Here is a 12,233-nt window from a genome sequence, read left to right as displayed (position 1 = left end):
GAGAGAGAAAAGAAAATGCAATCCTAGAGGTAAGAGACACTTTTTAAAAATCATGAATCCGAAGAGAAAAGTAAAAGGAGGCCTGTGGAGCAGGTCTGGGTGTGACTCCGGATCCCCCAACATCAGGTGCCACCACCAAAGATTCCTGCGTGTAGCCCATAGAACCCCAAAAGCAACGGGACGAGTTCTGGTCACATACTCCCTCAAAATGACATCCTGGCCTTCTTCTGGAACTCCCTCCCCTCTCAGACTCTCAAGGTTTCCTCCAGCGTGTCGGTTCCCACAGAGCAGACCTTTGGTCTGAGACCTGACAGTCCAGATGCCACGCATGCTGCCGCGTGGCGGCGGTGTCGCGGCTTGGGACAAGAGGAGGCCCCACGGTGCGGGCTGCGGCGCCAGGCACCGCGGCGGGCGCTGAGGGTTGGGGTCACCCCCACCCCGGGCCGCCGCCGCCCCTCTCCCAGAAAGGGGACAGAACAAGAGGAAAAAAAAAAAAAAAAAAAAAAGCAGCAGCCTGTGGCACCCGGTATTCCCAGGCGGTCTCCCATCCAAGTACTAACCAGGCCCGACCCTGCTTAGCTTCCGAGACCAGACGAGATCGGGGGCGTTCAGGGTGGGGTGGCCCTAGACGGCGGCGGAGGGCGCCCCTGCCCCGCTCAAGAAGCCGAGCCTCTCTGCGCTTTCCCCCCCGCCGCCGCCGCCGCCGCCGCCGCCGCCGCCGCCGCCTCCCGCCCCAGGCCCCGCGCCGGGCCGGGCCTGTTGAGTTCGCCGGCCGGGTCCCGCGGGCTCCCAGGGACGGGGTTGATGGGCGGGGCGGGGCGGCCCGGGGCGGGGGGGGGGGGCTGTCTCTCTATACACACACACACACACTCACACTCACTCACACTCACACAAGATGCGCCTCCACGGCTGGACTCGCCAAGGTGGAGCCCTCCCAGCCCCCCTCGTCTCCTCCCCAGGCCTCCTTCACCTACCCGCTGCCCACCCCCAGCGCGTCGCCGCCGCTGACTGCGCACGCGCGAGCGCGGGGCGCTCGCCCTTTGACCCCAGCCAGGGGCCGCCCTCCCCCACAACCCCTTTCAGCTGCGCCCCCCCCTCGCCCTGTGGGTGGGCTGCCGCCTATTCCCCGGGGCCAGGGCTGGGGCACAGCCAGTGTATGGGGCGTCTCTCTCTGGGGATGTGTCCCATGGGTGGGGTGGGGTGGTTTGTGGGGCGCTGAAGAAATCAGTCCCCTCCATCTCCTACCTCTGGAAAACGCCCAAGCCCGTGGAGAACTGCCGGCACCGCTTCGTGGGGGCCGGGACCCTCCTCCGTGTCCTCCTGTGGCCCAGTCCAAGGGGCCTGGGCCTGGCCGGGGCTGCATTGGACCCCGACCACCCTGGCGTGTGGACTCGCTAAAAATCGGCCATTAGATATTGGATTCCAGCTTCCTTGAGGTCATTTCACTAATGAGTGCACCGGAAAGAGTTTCCTAATCCATCTGTGAGGGTGGCCACTGAAAGAGAATTTTAAAGCTGACAGAATAGGCGAGGGAAGGCATAGGAGATTTCCACACCCAGCAAGGAAGACTTTCCCGAAATGGAAGAAAGAAACGAGCAAACAGAGACACCGGTAGCCCGCCCGGAAAAGAGTCTGCCCCTGAGAGAAAGCACCCTGACCAGGTTCACGCGTGGGTGGGTGGCGAGCCGGCGGCGTTCAGAAGAGCGAGGCCCGCAGTCTGTGCGGAAGACACCTGCGCTCGGGTGTGTGTGGCGGCGCGATTCACAAGCAGCTCTAGATGTTAAACCAAGGAGAAGCCAGGGAGTTCCCAACGCCCCAGGTGTCCTCAGCCCACGACTGGCTGCTGTGGGAATGCGAAGCCCGGCTCCTTGTCTCAGAGCGGGGTTCCCAGGAGGATCAGGCTGAAGCTGGGACTTGGCCTCAAAGTGTCCCCTCGCATGGCCACCCCCTTCCCCTTCCTGCTCCTCTACTCCTGGTGCCCCTCCATCCAGGGGCCAGACCTTAAAGAGTCACCGCAAGAGAATCCTGGTCCCAAAGGAGCCTTCTGGGGGACCGGTGCTGAGAGAGGTTGTGGGCATGGCCCGCTGGGGCTCTGCCCGACCCAGGGCTGAGAGATGCAACCTCCCAGCTCTGGGTCCCTGCAGGAAGTGTTGGCAAGCACAGGGCCAGTCCTCCAAAGGCCCAGGTGCAGGGAGCCCAGGCCAAGCAGCCTGTGGAAGAAGCCACTTGCCGTGCCACCCCGGGAACAGGACTGCAGGCCCCGGCCCTTCCCACCTCCTCCTCCCCCCCGCCCCCCACCCCCGACAAGGCACAGGGCTCAGAGACACCTCAGACTCTTGCTACCCAAAGTGCAAAGGGCATCAGTTGCTCCTCCAACCCCCCCGCCCAGCAGACCACGTTGTCCAGCCAGCCCCCGGGCCTCCCTGGGGTGCCCAGCACAAAAGTGCAGACAGCCACCGGACCCTCAATCTCAGCTTTCGGATGTTTTCGCCACTCTAAGGACCCGCAGGCCAGCTGGGCCTTCGGGCAGGACAGAGAGCCCCGGAATCCGACGTGGAGAGCTGCGTGGAGAGCTGCGTGTACCTCCCCATCAGGAGGCGGTCCCCACCTCCGCGGCTCTCCCCTTGCGGGGAGCGGCAGCCCAGCCGGCAGCCGCAGGGCCTCAGGGAAGACACCAGGCTGGGCCCCCGCGGGGGCACAGCGGGGGCACGTCCCCCGCACTCACGCGACTTAGGGACGGCTGCTGGAGACTGCTGCGGCCACCCTGCTGCCGGGTTTCTGGAGGGCTTCCTGGAAGCAGCGTCCACACCAAGCCCTTGGAAGGCCCAGGCGACGGAGGAGCCGGTCAGGCAGGGGCCGAGGACGGTGAGAGGCCGGGCGGGAAGGAGCATGTCAGGCAGGGGCAGAGGACGGTGACAGGCCGGGCGGGGAGGAGCCGGTCAGGCGGGAGCCCAGGACAGTGACGGGCCAGGCCGGGGAGGAGTGCGTCAGGCAGGGGCAGAGGAGACGGGCTGGGTAAGGGTTAGGGTTACAGTTAGGGCACAATTCACAATCGCAAAGACGTGGAAGCGACCCGAGTGCCCATCCATCCAGGAGTGCATTAATAAAATGTGGCGCGTGGACACCACGGAGTGCCATTCGGCTGTGAGGAGCAGCGGTGAGAGGGCGCCTCTCGTGTTCTCCTGGCCAGAGCTGGAACCCGTTCCAGTAAGCCAGGTATCCCAAGAATGGACACACGAGCACCACGTGAGCGCGCTCACCAGCAAATTGGTACGAACGGATGGACACCTAAGTGGACAGAGAGGAATCACCTTCATCGGGTGGGTGTCGGGCGGGTGGGGGGAGGGGAGGGGCATACACATCCATTAGGCATGGGGTGGGTGCGCACCGACTGGGGGATGGGAGCACTTGAAGCTCTGACCCGAGGGGGGAGGCTGGGAGAGGGCAACGCACCCGACCTTAACATTGGTACCCCCACGATACGCTGGAACAACATGAGAGGTATATGAATGAGAACACAGGGGGGAGGGGGGCACGGGTAACACATGTCACCTGAACACTTGTACTCCCATCATCTGCTTGAAAAGAGAGAGAAAAGAAAATGCAATCCTAGAGGTAAGAGACACTTTTTAAAAATAATGAATCCGAAGAGAAAAGTAAAAGGAGGCCTGTGGAGCAGGTCTGGGTGTGACTCCGGATCCCCCAACATCAGGTGCCACCACCAAAGATTCCTGCGTGTAGCCCATAGAACCCCAAAAGCAACGGGACGAGTTCTGGTCACATACTCCCTCAAAATGACATCCTGGCCTTCTTCTGGAACTCCCTCCCCTCTCAGACTCTCAAGGTTTCCTCCAGCGTGTCGGTTCCCACAGAGCAGACCTTTGGTCTGAGACCTGACAGTCCAGATGCCACGCATGCTGCCGCGTGGCGGCGGTGTCGCGGCTTGGGACAAGAGGAGGCCCCACGGTGCGGGCTGCGGCGCCAGGCACCGCGGCGGGCGCTGAGGGTTGGGGTCACCCCCACCCCGGGCCGCCGCCGCCCCGCTCCCAGAAAGGGGACAGAACAAGAGGAAAAAAAAAAAAAAAAAAGCAGCAGCCTGTGGCACCCGGTATTCCCAGGCGGTCTCCCATCCAAGTACTAACCAGGCCCGACCCTGCTTAGCTTCCGAGACCAGACGAGATCGGGGGCGTTCAGGGTGGGGTGGCCCTAGACGGCGGCGGAGGGCGCCCCTGCCCCGCTCAAGAAGCCGAGCCTCTCTGCGCTTTCCCCCCCGCCGCCGCCGCCGCCGCCGCCGCCGCCGTCGCCGCCTCCCGCCCCAGGCCCCGCGCCGGGCCGGGCCTGTTGAGTTCGCCGGCCGGGTCCCGCGGGCTCCCAGGGACGGGGTTGATGGGCGGGGCGGGGCGGCCCGGGGCGGGGGGGGGGGGGGCTGTCTCTCTATACACACACACACACACTCACACTCACTCACACTCACACAAGATGCGCCTCCACGGCTGGACTCGCCAAGGTGGAGCCCTCCCAGCCCCCCTCGTCTCCTCCCCAGGCCTCCTTCACCTACCCGCTGCCCACCCCCAGCGCGTCGCCGCCGCTGACTGCGCACGCGCGAGCGCGGGGCGCTCGCCCTTTGACCCCAGCCAGGGGCCGCCCTCCCCCACAACCCCTTTCAGCTGCGCCCCCCCCTCGCCCTGTGGGTGGGCTGCCGCCTATTCCCCGGGGCCAGGGCTGGGGCACAGCCAGTGTATGGGGCGTCTCTCTCTGGGGATGTGTCCCATGGGTGGGGTGGGGTGGTTTGTGGGGCGCTGAAGAAATCAGTCCCCTCCATCTCCTACCTCTGGAAAACGCCCAAGCCCGTGGAGAACTGCCGGCACCGCTTCGTGGGGGCCGGGACCCTCCTCCGTGTCCTCCTGTGGCCCAGTCCAAGGGGCCTGGGCCTGGCCGGGGCTGCATTGGACCCCGACCACCCTGGCGTGTGGACTCGCTAAAAATCGGCCATTAGATATTGGATTCCAGCTTCCTTGAGGTCATTTCACTAATGAGTGCACCGGAAAGAGTTTCCTAATCCATCTGTGAGGGTGGCAACTGAAAGAGAATTTTAAAGCTGACAGAATAGGCGAGGGAAGGCATAGGAGATTTCCACACCCAGCAAGGAAGACTTTCCCGAAATGGAAGAAAGAAACGAGCAAACAGAGACACCGGTAGCCCGCCCGGAAAAGAGTCTGCCCCTGAGAGAAAGCACCCTGACCAGGTTCACGCGTGGGTGGGTGGCGAGCCGGCGGCGTTCAGAAGAGCGAGGCCCGCAGTCTGTGCGGAAGACACCTGCGCTCGGGTGTGTGTGGCGGCGCGATTCACAAGCAGCTCTAGATGTTAAACCAAGGAGAAGCCAGGGAGTTCCCAACGCCCCAGGTGTCCTCAGCCCACGACTGGCTGCTGTGGGAATGCGAAGCCCGGCTCCTTGTCTCAGAGCGGGGTTCCCAGGAGGATCAGGCTGAAGCTGGGACTTGGCCTCAAAGTGTCCCCTCGCATGGCCACCCCCTTCCCCTTCCTGCTCCTCTACTCCTGGTGCCCCTCCATCCAGGGGCCAGACCTTAAAGAGTCACCGCAAGAGAATCCTGGTCCCAAAGGAGCCTTCTGGGGGACCGGTGCTGAGAGAGGTTGTGGGCATGGCCCGCTGGGGCTCTGCCCGACCCAGGGCTGAGAGATGCAACCTCCCAGCTCTGGGTCCCTGCAGGAAGTGTTGGCAAGCACAGGGCCAGTCCTCCAAAGGCCCAGGTGCAGGGAGCCCAGGCCAAGCAGCCTGTGGAAGAAGCCACTTGCCGTGCCACCCCGGGAACAGGACTGCAGGCCCCGGCCCTTCCCACCTCCTCCTCCCCCCCGCCCCCCACCCCCGACAAGGCACAGGGCTCAGAGACACCTCAGACTCTTGCTACCCAAAGTGCAAAGGGCATCAGTTGCTCCTCCAACCCCCCCGCCCAGCAGACCACGTTGTCCAGCCAGCCCCCGGGCCTCCCTGGGGTGCCCAGCACAAAAGTGCAGACAGCCACCGGACCCTCAATCTCAGCTTTCGGATGTTTTCGCCACTCTAAGGACCCGCAGGCCAGCTGGGCCTTCGGGCAGGACAGAGAGCCCCGGAATCCGACGTGGAGAGCTGCGTGGAGAGCTGCGTGTACCTCCCCATCAGGAGGCGGTCCCCACCTCCGCGGCTCTCCCCTTGCGGGGAGCGGCAGCCCAGCCGGCAGCCGCAGGGCCTCAGGGAAGACACCAGGCTGGGCCCCCGCGGGGGCACAGCGGGGGCACGTCCCCCGCACTCACGCGACTTAGGGACGGCTGCTGGAGACTGCTGCGGCCACCCTGCTGCCGGGTTTCTGGAGGGCTTCCTGGAAGCAGCGTCCACACCAAGCCCTTGGAAGGCCCAGGCGACGGAGGAGCCGGTCAGGCAGGGGCCGAGGACGGTGAGAGGCCGGGCGGGAAGGAGCATGTCAGGCAGGGGCAGAGGACGGTGACAGGCCGGGCGGGGAGGAGCCGGTCAGGCGGGAGCCCAGGACAGTGACGGGCCAGGCCGGGGAGGAGTGCGTCAGGCAGGGGCAGAGGAGACGGGCTGGGTAAGGGTTAGGGTTACAGTTAGGGCACAATTCACAATCGCAAAGACGTGGAAGCGACCCGAGTGCCCATCCATCCAGGAGTGCATTAATAAAATGTGGCGCGTGGACACCACGGAGTGCCATTCGGCTGTGAGGAGCAGCGGTGAGAGGGCGCCTCTCGTGTTCTCCTGGCCAGAGCTGGAACCCGTTCCAGTAAGCCAGGTATCCCAAGAATGGACACACGAGCACCACGTGAGCGCGCTCACCAGCAAATTGGTACGAACGGATGGACACCTAAGTGGACAGAGAGGAATCACCTTCATCGGGTGGGTGTCGGGCGGGTGGGGGGAGGGGAGGGGCATACACATCCATTAGGCATGGGGTGGGTGCGCACCGACTGGGGGATGGGAGCACTTGAAGCTCTGACCCGAGGGGGGAGGCTGGGAGAGGGCAACGCACCCGACCTTAACATTGGTACCCCCACGATACGCTGGAACAACATGAGAGGTATATGAATGAGAACACAGGGGGGAGGGGGGCACGGGCAACACATGTCACCTGAACACTTGTACTCCCATCATCTGCTTGAAAAGAGAGAGAAAAGAAAATGCAATCCTAGAGGTAAGAGACACTTTTTAAAAATAATGAATCCGAAGAGAAAAGTAAAAGGAGGCCTGTGGAGCAGGTCTGGGTGTGACTCCGGATCCCCCAACATCAGGTGCCACCACCAAAGATTCCTGCGTGTAGCCCATAGAACCCCAAAAGCAACGGGACGAGTTCTGGTCACATACTCCCTCAAAATGACATCCTGGCCTTCTTCTGGAACTCCCTCCCCTCTCAGACTCTCAAGGTTTCCTCCAGCGTGTCGGTTCCCACAGAGCAGACCTTTGGTCTGAGACCTGACAGTCCAGATGCCACGCATGCTGCCGCGTGGCGGCGGTGTCGCGGCTTGGGACAAGAGGAGGCCCCACGGTGCGGGCTGCGGCGCCAGGCACCGCGGCGGGCGCTGAGGGTTGGGGTCACCCCCACCCCGGGCCGCCGCCGCCCCGCTCCCAGAAAGGGGACAGAACAAGAGGAAAAAAAAAAAAAAAAAAAGCAGCAGCCTGTGGCACCCGGTATTCCCAGGCGGTCTCCCATCCAAGTACTAACCAGGCCCGACCCTGCTTAGCTTCCGAGACCAGACGAGATCGGGGGCGTTCAGGGTGGGGTGGCCCTAGACGGCGGCGGAGGGCGCCCCTGCCCCGCTCAAGAAGCCGAGCCTCTCTGCGCTTTCCCCCCCGCCGCCGCCGCCGCCGCCGCCGCCGCCGCCGCCGCCGCCTCCCGCCCCAGGCCCCGCGCCGGGCCGGGCCTGTTGAGTTCGCCGGCCGGGTCCCGCGGGCTCCCAGGGACGGGGTTGATGGGCGGGGCGGGGCGGCCCGGGGCGGGGGGGGGGGGGCTGTCTCTCTATACACACACACACACACTCACACTCACTCACACTCACACAAGATGCGCCTCCACGGCTGGACTCGCCAAGGTGGAGCCCTCCCAGCCCCCCTCGTCTCCTCCCCAGGCCTCCTTCACCTACCCGCTGCCCACCCCCAGCGCGTCGCCGCCGCTGACTGCGCACGCGCGAGCGCGGGGCGCTCGCCCTTTGACCCCAGCCAGGGGCCGCCCTCCCCCACAACCCCTTTCAGCTGCGCCCCCCCCTCGCCCTGTGGGTGGGCTGCCGCCTATTCCCCGGGGCCAGGGCTGGGGCACAGCCAGTGTATGGGGCGTCTCTCTCTGGGGATGTGTCCCATGGGTGGGGTGGGGTGGTTTGTGGGGCGCTGAAGAAATCAGTCCCCTCCATCTCCTACCTCTGGAAAACGCCCAAGCCCGTGGAGAACTGCCGGCACCGCTTCGTGGGGGCCGGGACCCTCCTCCGTGTCCTCCTGTGGCCCAGTCCAAGGGGCCTGGGCCTGGCCGGGGCTGCATTGGACCCCGACCACCCTGGCGTGTGGACTCGCTAAAAATCGGCCATTAGATATTGGATTCCAGCTTCCTTGAGGTCATTTCACTAATGAGTGCACCGGAAAGAGTTTCCTAATCCATCTGTGAGGGTGGCCACTGAAAGAGAATTTTAAAGCTGACAGAATAGGCGAGGGAAGGCATAGGAGATTTCCACACCCAGCAAGGAAGACTTTCCCGAAATGGAAGAAAGAAACGAGCAAACAGAGACACCGGTAGCCCGCCCGGAAAAGAGTCTGCCCCTGAGAGAAAGCACCCTGACCAGGTTCACGCGTGGGTGGGTGGCGAGCCGGCGGCGTTCAGAAGAGCGAGGCCCGCAGTCTGTGCGGAAGACACCTGCGCTCGGGTGTGTGTGGCGGCGCGATTCACAAGCAGCTCTAGATGTTAAACCAAGGAGAAGCCAGGGAGTTCCCAACGCCCCAGGTGTCCTCAGCCCACGACTGGCTGCTGTGGGAATGCGAAGCCCGGCTCCTTGTCTCAGAGCGGGGTTCCCAGGAGGATCAGGCTGAAGCTGGGACTTGGCCTCAAAGTGTCCCCTCGCATGGCCACCCCCTTCCCCTTCCTGCTCCTCTACTCCTGGTGCCCCTCCATCCAGGGGCCAGACCTTAAAGAGTCACCGCAAGAGAATCCTGGTCCCAAAGGAGCCTTCTGGGGGACCGGTGCTGAGAGAGGTTGTGGGCATGGCCCGCTGGGGCTCTGCCCGACCCAGGGCTGAGAGATGCAACCTCCCAGCTCTGGGTCCCTGCAGGAAGTGTTGGCAAGCACAGGGCCAGTCCTCCAAAGGCCCAGGTGCAGGGAGCCCAGGCCAAGCAGCCTGTGGAAGAAGCCACTTGCCGTGCCACCCCGGGAACAGGACTGCAGGCCCCGGCCCTTCCCACCTCCTCCTCCCCCCCGCCCCCCACCCCCGACAAGGCACAGGGCTCAGAGACACCTCAGACTCTTGCTACCCAAAGTGCAAAGGGCATCAGTTGCTCCTCCAACCCCCCCGCCCAGCAGACCACGTTGTCCAGCCAGCCCCCGGGCCTCCCTGGGGTGCCCAGCACAAAAGTGCAGACAGCCACCGGACCCTCAATCTCAGCTTTCGGATGTTTTCGCCACTCTAAGGACCCGCAGGCCAGCTGGGCCTTCGGGCAGGACAGAGAGCCCCGGAATCCGACGTGGAGAGCTGCGTGGAGAGCTGCGTGTACCTCCCCATCAGGAGGCGGTCCCCACCTCCGCGGCTCTCCCCTTGCGGGGAGCGGCAGCCCAGCCGGCAGCCGCAGGGCCTCAGGGAAGACACCAGGCTGGGCCCCCGCGGGGGCACAGCGGGGGCACGTCCCCCGCACTCACGCGACTTAGGGACGGCTGCTGGAGACTGCTGCGGCCACCCTGCTGCCGGGTTTCTGGAGGGCTTCCTGGAAGCAGCGTCCACACCAAGCCCTTGGAAGGCCCAGGCGACGGAGGAGCCGGTCAGGCAGGGGCCGAGGACGGTGAGAGGCCGGGCGGGAAGGAGCATGTCAGGCAGGGGCAGAGGACGGTGACAGGCCGGGCGGGGAGGAGCCGGTCAGGCGGGAGCCCAGGACAGTGACGGGCCAGGCCGGGGAGGAGTGCGTCAGGCAGGGGCAGAGGAGACGGGCTGGGTAAGGGTTAGGGTTACAGTTAGGGCACAATTCACAATCGCAAAGACGTGGAAGCGACCCGAGTGCCCATCCATCCAGGAGTGCATTAATAAAATGTGGCGCGTGGACACCACGGAGTGCCATTCGGCTGTGAGGAGCAGCGGTGAGAGGGCGCCTCTCGTGTTCTCCTGGCCAGAGCTGGAACCCGTTCCAGTAAGCCAGGTATCCCAAGAATGGACACACGAGCACCACGTGAGCGCGCTCACCAGCAAATTGGTACGAACGGATGGACACCTAAGTGGACAGAGAGGAATCACCTTCATCGGGTGGGTGTCGGGCGGGTGGGGGGAGGGGAGGGGCATACACATCCATTAGGCATGGGGTGGGTGCGCACCGACTGGGGGATGGGAGCACTTGAAGCTCTGACCCGAGGGGGGAGGCTGGGAGAGGGCAACGCACCCGACCTTAACATTGGTACCCCCACGATACGCTGGAACAACATGAGAGGTATATGAATGAGAACACAGGGGGGAGGGGGGCACGGGCAACACATGTCACCTGAACACTTGTACTCCCATCATCTGCTTGAAAAGAGAGAGAAAAGAAAATGCAATCCTAGAGGTAAGAGACACTTTTTAAAAATCATGAATCCGAAGAGAAAAGTAAAAGGAGGCCTGTGGAGCAGGTCTGGGTGTGACTCCGGATCCCCCAACATCAGGTGCCACCACCAAAGATTCCTGCGTGTAGCCCATAGAACCCCAAAAGCAACGGGACGAGTTCTGGTCACATACTCCCTCAAAATGACATCCTGGCCTTCTTCTGGAACTCCCTCCCCTCTCAGACTCTCAAGGTTTCCTCCAGCGTGTCGGTTCCCACAGAGCAGACCTTTGGTCTGAGACCTGACAGTCCAGATGCCACGCATGCTGCCGCGTGGCGGCGGTGTCGCGGCTTGGGACAAGAGGAGGCCCCACGGTGCGGGCTGCGGCGCCAGGCACCGCGGCGGGCGCTGAGGGTTGGGGTCACCCCCACCCCGGGCCGCCGCCGCCCCGCTCCCAGAAAGGGGACAGAAAAAGAGGAAAAAAAAAAAAAAAAAAAGCAGCAGCCTGTGGCACCCGGTATTCCCAGGCGGTCTCCCATCCAAGTACTAACCAGGCCCGACCCTGCTTAGCTTCCGAGACCAGACGAGATCGGGGGCGTTCAGGGTGGGGTGGCCCTAGACGGCGGCGGAGGGCGTCCCTGCCCCGCTCAAGAAGCCGAGCCTCTCTGCGCTTTCCCCCCCGCCGCCGCCGCCGCCGCCGCCGCCGCCGCCGCCGCCGCCGCCTCCCGCCCCAGGCCCCGCGCCGGGCCGGGCCTGTTGAGTTCGCCGGCCGGGTCCCGCGGGCTCCCAGGGACGGGGTTGATGGGCGGGGCGGGGCGGCCCGGGGCGGGGGGGGGGGGGGGCTGTCTCTCTATACACACACACACACACTCACACTCACTCACACTCACACAAGATGCGCCTCCACGGCTGGACTCGCCAAGGTGGAGCCCTCCCAGCCCCCCTCGTCTCCTCCCCAGGCCTCCTTCACCTACCCGCTGACCACCCCCAGCGCGTCGCCGCCGCTGACTGCGCACGCGCGAGCGCGGGGCGCTCGCCCTTTGACCCCAGCCAGGGGCCGCCCTCCCCCACAACCCCTTTCAGCTGCGCCCCCCCCTCGCCCTGTGGGTGGGCTGCCGCCTATTCCCCGGGGCCAGGGCTGGGGCACAGCCAGTGTATGGGGCGTCTCTCTCTGGGGATGTGTCCCATGGGTGGGGTGGGGTGGTTTGTGGGGCGCTGAAGAAATCAGTCCCCTCCATCTCCTACCTCTGGAAAACGCCCAAGCCCTTGGAGAACTGCCGGCACCGCTTCGTGGGGGCCGGGACCCTCCTCCGTGTCCTCCTGTGGCCCAGTCCAAGGGGCCTGGGCCTGGCCGGGGCTGCATTGGACCCCGACCACCCTGGCGTGTGGACTCGCTAAAAATCGGCCATTAGATATTGGATTCCAGCTTCCTTGAGGTCATTTCACTAATGAGTGCACCGGAAAGAGTTT

General features: G+C 64.3%; 4 pseudogenes; all 4 read right to left on the bottom strand.

Annotated features, from left to right (window-relative positions):
- Window positions 1–511: 511 nt before the first annotated feature.
- Window positions 512–630, bottom strand: LOC142863252 (uncharacterized; annotated as a pseudogene).
- Window positions 631–4,093: 3,463 nt separating this feature from the next.
- Window positions 4,094–4,212, bottom strand: LOC142863251 (uncharacterized; annotated as a pseudogene).
- A 3,466-nt stretch (window positions 4,213–7,678) lies between these two features.
- On the bottom strand, window positions 7,679–7,797 carry LOC142863250 (uncharacterized; annotated as a pseudogene).
- Window positions 7,798–11,265: 3,468 nt separating this feature from the next.
- Window positions 11,266–11,384, bottom strand: LOC142863249 (uncharacterized; annotated as a pseudogene).
- Between the last annotated feature and the right edge of the window lie 849 nt (window positions 11,385–12,233).

Source organism: Microcebus murinus, chromosome 21 (genome assembly GCF_040939455.1).
Source record: "Microcebus murinus isolate Inina chromosome 21, M.murinus_Inina_mat1.0, whole genome shotgun sequence".
Classification (NCBI taxonomy): domain Eukaryota; kingdom Metazoa; phylum Chordata; class Mammalia; order Primates; family Cheirogaleidae; genus Microcebus; species Microcebus murinus.
Note: the sequence above shows the minus strand (reverse complement) of the source record. Positions and strands in the feature narration are given on the sequence as shown.